Genomic DNA, 6,266 nt, shown 5'->3' with positions numbered 1-6,266 from the left:
TGCGTGCGTGTGTGTGTGTGTGTGATCTAGGTTTAGATAAGTCATGTTTACTCTTAAAATGTGTTCAAAATAATGTAAACTGGTCACCACGACTACTTGCTGTGGTAAGTTGTTTTATATGAGTTACAATGTTAAAAAGCCATGCACTAGAGGTTTTTATTCGACAAAATTGCCAGATCTGAAAGGTTAGCCGAACTGTTTTGACAGGAAAGATTGTGCCTTCACACAAGAGCTGGTCATAGAATTGTTGACATCACTAACATTAAATTTGTGTATGCAAATATACACTTTTAACTTTTTACATTTAAGTTTTGACTAAATGTTTTAACATAGAGGGGGAATCGAGACGAGGGTCGTGGTGTATGTGTGTGTGTGTGTGTGTGTGTGTGTGTGTGTGTGTGTGTGTGTGTGTCTGTGCGTGTGTGTGTGTAGAGCGATTCAGAGTAAACTACAGGACCGATCTTTATGAAATTTGACATGAGAGTTCCTGGGTATGATATCCCCAGACGATGTTTCTTTTTTTCGATAAATGTCTTTGATGACGTCATATCCGGCTTTTTGTAAAAGTTGAGGCGGCACTGTCACACCCTCATTTTTCAATCAAATTGATTGAAATTTTGGCCAAGCAATCTTCGACGAAGGCCGGACTTCGGTATTGCATTTCAGCTTGGTGGCTTAAAAATTAATTAATGACTTTGGTCATTACAAATCTGAAAATTGTAATTAAAATTATTTTTTTATAAAACGATCCAAATTTACGTTCATCTTATTTTTCATCATTTTCTGATTCCAAAAACATATAAATATGTTATATTCGGATTAAAAACAAGGTCTGAAAATTAAAAATATAAAAATTATTATCAAAATCAAATTTCCGAAATCGATTTAAAAACAGTTTCATCTTATTCCTTGTCGGTTCCTGATTCCAAAAACATATAGATATGATATGTTTGGATTAAAAACACGCTCAGAAAGTTAAAACGAAGAGAGGTACAGAAAAGCGTGCTATGCAGCACAGCGAAACCACTACCGCGCTGAACAGGCTCGTCAGTTTCACTCCGTTTTGCACAAGCGGCGGACTACGGTCATTGTGAAAAAAATGCAGTGCGTTCAGTTTCATTCTGTGAGTTCCACAGCTTGACTAAATGTAGTAATTTCGCCTTACGCGACTTGTTATGATCTCGTATTGTATTGTTAATTCCACAATATGTGGGCGCTCAAATTATCAGAGGTAAACTTTTGGAGAAAAAAACAAGCATGATCTTTGGTACTGTTGGTATTAATGTGCTGCCATAATATGCTATTACTTCCTTGTTCATTGAAGGAACACGCTGAAGGAAACGACTTGCACTCGTGAATGCACGCTGTAACCTCCCAAGTAAAATCATGGTCACACTGACTTACTGATTATAGTCCCTTTACAACAAATGTCAAAAGTCGTCTGCAAAAAATATCACACACTCACACACACACACACACACACACACACACACACACACACACACACACACACAGGCACACACACACACACACACACACACACACACACACACACACACAGGGGGGTGAGGAGACAGAGATAGAGCAGTTATAAGTGGTGGGAAGGGGTACTACTTAAAGTAAACTGAGCAAACAATGTCAATGATTCACTAATGAATTAATTTCCGGGGTTGGCTTGTGTCAGTGTGACACATGCACAATCATAGTCCGTTTGTCGTCTGCTCAGGTTTTATTTTTAATTTGTTTTAACTCTTGATCACCGAAACCCTACATTACTCGAATAAGGGCTCAAGCTAAACAGTTAGGGCACAGTTCTTTTCCGGTAGCTTAGCGAGAGAACGCCCTAAACTGAGTCATAACCCTGTGTGACTCCCCCCAATATCAGCGTACGGTTGCTTAAATGACAGGGTAAAGCGGTTAAACACGTAAAAACCCACTCGTGCAAAACAAAACACAAAAAAACACGCGAGTGTTCTTCGTAGTTGCAGCCCATGAACGCAGAAGAAGAAGAAGAAGAAGAAGAACCCTGTGTGTTGCGTGATATGACGTGTGCGTGCATTACCCTTTGACACAGCAGAATCTGAATGCGGAGCTGAAGGCTGCGAATGCACTATATCGAGGCACAGTATGCACTAAATATGTTGAGGACAGTGAGTGCATCAGAGGCACAGACCAGACAGAGAAAGTGAGTGCATCGAATAGGCTCAAGGCACAGGGGAGGCGACATTTTTAAAAGTTCGCGGATAGTAACAGGAGCCCTGCGCGCCGGACAGTTATCAAGCGGGAAGCTCCTATTTTAATCACGTCAAAGTCTCACATGTGTACGCTATTTCAATGTCAAGGTCAGTTTGTTCTGAAGTTTTGTCGAGCGGCGTGTATAGTGAATCGATTTTTGTTTACGCTGCAGGGAGGAAAACGTGTATACAAAGTGGGCTGTGCTCAGTGAACGTTGCGCATGGTGATATTTGTGGAAAGTATACGGTGGTTGTGTCTCAAATACTTAGCCAGCAGTTAAAGTCATTCTGTGTTTATACTGAAATTTGGTAAAAGTCATTCTGTGTTTATACTGAAATTTGGTAAAAGTCATTCTGTGTTTATTCTGAAATTTGTTAAAGCAGCGGCTGTGGACAATCTGTTTTACACAATCATGCAGATTTGGGATAGTAGTATACAGTGTGACCCAATGAACCATGCGCAAGTACACACTTATGGAAAGTGTGTGCCTGTTGTGTCTTCAAGAGGTAAGTGTCTACCCCATGATAAATTAGTTTTGTAATTTTGTTGAGTAGCGTTTGTAGACAATCTGTTTGACACCTTAGGGGGAAAGCAGTGTATACAGTATGACACAGTGAACCGCCAAGCACAGCTGACTACTGAGACACTTCTGAAAAGCGTGCTTCTTCTGTGTCTTAAACTACTGAGGCAGGCATCTCTTGAAGAATTGTTATCATCTTATAAGGTAATTTTGTCGAGTAGCGTGTGTCTGCTTAACATTGAATGGAGAAAAGCAGTGTACACCGTGTTTCCCAGTGAACCATACGCTGGTACATATAGTCTACACTTATGAAAACCACGCGCCCGTTGGGTCTCAAATAGGCATCACCTGTAGTCACGCTATTCTTATTTTGTAATTTTGTCGAGTGACATGTTTTAAAAATCTGCTTTCCTTTTTCAGGAGATAGTTCAGTGCAGAATAAAGGCCTAACCTCAAGTGAACATTGCACAAACTTATATTTCTACCAATTACTGACGTAAAATCCTACTCTCCTTAACTTGAACTTGTGTCGAACAGCGTATGTTGAACATGTATTTACACTTTCTGGTTGGTAGTTGTCTACGCGCTACAGAAAAGATTGTATTGGAGAATATTTCTGGAAATAAGACGTCTCCTGTGGCACATAAAGCAATCTTTTGAGCTCACGTTATTCTCATTCTGTTCTTTAAGTCGAACTGGATGTGATAGAGATACCGTTTTACACTTAATGGAGTGAACCTCGTTTTATAGGAAGTGTCCTATAGTGTATAGTGCTCACGAGACTATGCGTTTTGTTATCTCTCAAACAATCACTGAGGCATTTTTTGGAGACACACCATGTCGAATTAGTCAATACTAATGTACAGTCAGCAAATCTTTCACGGTACGGTGTATGAAGGAAAGTTGTGTTCGAAGTGTGCTCTGGTTCACATACTGCGTAGGGGGATATTTCTGGTACAATACGCGTGTGAGTTGCAACCCGCACTAAGTCAATTGATGTCTCTTATGCTGCATCGCTGCAGTTTTTCAGAAAAGGGCGGAAAGTCAGTCGATCAAGGTCAGTTGCTCAGTGTGTGTGTGTATAGGGAAGGGGTTATGTGTGTGTGTGTGTGTGTGTGTGTGTGTGTGTGTGTGTGTGTGTGTGTGTGACGGTGTGTGTGCGTGTGCAGTGTGTGTGTGGTAATGTGTGTGTGATGGTGTGTGTATGTGTGTTCTGTTTGAAGCTCTGTGTTTGTATGTATGTATGTGTGGTGTATACATGTGTGTGTGTGTGTGTGTGTGTGTGTGTGTGTGTGTGTGTGTGTGTGTGTGTGTGTGTGTGTGTGTTCTGGTGTGTGTGAGTGTTCGGTTTGAAGCTGTGTGTGTGTGTCAGCCGGAAGGTCAGTCGATCAAGGTCGGTTGCTCAGCCTGTATGTGTGTGTGGGGGAGGGTGTGTGTGTGTGTGTGTGTGTGTGTGTGTGTGTGTGTGTAGCTGGTTATCTGTATGTCTCTCTGTCTGCCTGTTTCTGTCTCTCTCACCTTGCGTTACACACACAAACACACACACACACACACACACACGCGCGCGCGCGCGCGCGTGCGCGCGCGCGCGCACAAGCTAACACTTACACACGCACGTATATTATACTTTTTTTTATTCACATGGGGAGGGGGGTGCAATTCCAGCGAGTGAGTGTTTGTTTACAGCAACCATGCAAGGTGAATTCCTTTTGAGAAGGTATGGTTTTTCCTTTGCCTCACAAAAGGAGTTGGAATAAAAGATCATGACATGGGGACTGAAGGGAAATCCCCAACAGGTTGACTTGCGAAGTTGAATTTTGTCACGCATTCTTTTGTGTGGCGAGACTTACATTTCGTTAAGAGACTTTGAAAAACACACAGGCAAAGTTCCTTATTGATTATTGACAAAACACACACACACGCGCGCAAGGATGCAGGTAGAGATATTCTCAGATTGTACTTTGTCTGACTTCATGCTGCAAATACACTCTAGCCAACTACTGCAAGTGTATTCTGCAATGCACTCTGTCTTTTTGCTGCAAAATGATTGATCATTTTTGTCTGCTGCAAGTTCAACCATATCTTATAATGCAAAACAATACACTCTTGTCTCATAATACAAATGCAACCTGTCCTCACGCTGCAAGTGCACTCTTTCTTCATGCTGAAAATGCAAACTTGTTTCCTCCTGCGAATGTACCTTCATGCTCCCAGGTCAACTTATGTGCAGACCTGCTAGTGACTTAACCCCCTTCGTGTGTACACGCAAGCACAAGATCAAGTGCGCACGGAAAAGATCTATGTCAGAGTTCGGTGGGTTATGGAAACACGAAAATACCCAGCATGCCTACTTAACGAAAGCGGAGTGAAGCTGACTATGCTCTCAGAGTATAGTGTGGGGAACCCAAATGGGCAAACGAGCTCACACGTAACCAGAACATTCTGGAACGCTGAAGAAGAAGAAGAAGAAGCTGCAAAGCCACTCTTGTCTCATGATACAAATGCACCCTGTCCTCACGGTGCAAGTGCACTCTGTTTTCATGCTGAAAATGCAGCCGTGTTTCATCCTGCGAGTGTACCTTCATGCTGCAAAGCCACTCAGTCTTGTTTCATGCTGCAAATGCGCTCAGTTCGTTAGCTGCAAATGCACTTTGATTTCACGCAGCACATGCTCTCGGATTTGATGCAGCAAAATAATGCTCCCTAAAAAGACACGTTTGTGTCATGCTGCAAAATAATGCACTCAGCATACAGTGAGCATAAACAAGAACAGGATCATCTTTTTTTGCGAGGGGGAGAATGCGGGCTCAGAACAACAACAGGAAGACAGATCAATACCAACACAGTGCGACTCACGATATCAAAACAGCCGCCCAGTGCTTCAATGCTCGTAACATTGTGTGTGTTTTTTTTATTTTTTTTATTCTCCAGACAGTGCTGGGGACATTTGACCAAATCTGCGACCTATTGGATCTTGAATTACGGTCGGTGCGATTGCATTAACTTTAAAGCATACAACATATGTCTACGGTACAACTCACAAGATTTTAAGCTACACTGCCAGTTTCGGATTGTGTGTTCCTTTGTCACCCTTCAGCCAGCGCTAAATGTGTTTCTCAAATGGGATGAAAGAGCACACGCAGTGTAGTCGTATGCGTCATTTTATCAGGCACTTTCTGATTGAAGAGTGTGTCTCACGCTAATGTTGTGTAACTTGTGTATTTGTTTTAATGAAACAGAATTACAGTCAGTGTTCACACACATTTTTCGTCTAGATATGTGTTGGCATACTCAAATTTTAGCTTACATAACCTTTTGTGCCTATCACATTTAAAGCGTACAGTGATACACTTCTGAATTTGACTGAAAAGATGCAAGTGTGTCACCATAGTCTTACTATGCACTCCATGATCCAGCACAAGCCCTTTGACGTTGCAGGTGTTTTGAAACTAATATCCGTGCTCGGTACACGCACACAGCTTTGATTCAGTAACGTCTGCGTAAGTAGAGC

At 42.0% G+C, this 6,266-nt stretch overlaps 1 protein-coding gene across 1 annotated transcript in view; it reads left to right on the top strand.

The window, feature by feature from the left end:
- Positions 1 to 2,024: 2,024 nt before the first annotated feature.
- Positions 2,025 to 6,266, top strand: part of LOC138983804 (uncharacterized) — a 21,475-nt gene continuing 17,233 nt past the window's right edge. The window contains exon 1 of the mRNA XM_070357135.1: positions 2,025 to 2,741. The gene's annotated coding sequence lies outside the window, so the exon portion shown is untranslated. The remainder of the gene's footprint in view (positions 2,742 to 6,266) is intronic.

This window comes from Littorina saxatilis, linkage group LG13 (assembly GCF_037325665.1).
Source record: "Littorina saxatilis isolate snail1 linkage group LG13, US_GU_Lsax_2.0, whole genome shotgun sequence".
NCBI classification, from domain to species: Eukaryota; Metazoa; Mollusca; class Gastropoda; order Littorinimorpha; family Littorinidae; genus Littorina; species Littorina saxatilis.
The sequence above is the reverse complement of the archived record's forward strand: the minus strand, read 5'-3'. Positions and strand labels throughout refer to the sequence as shown.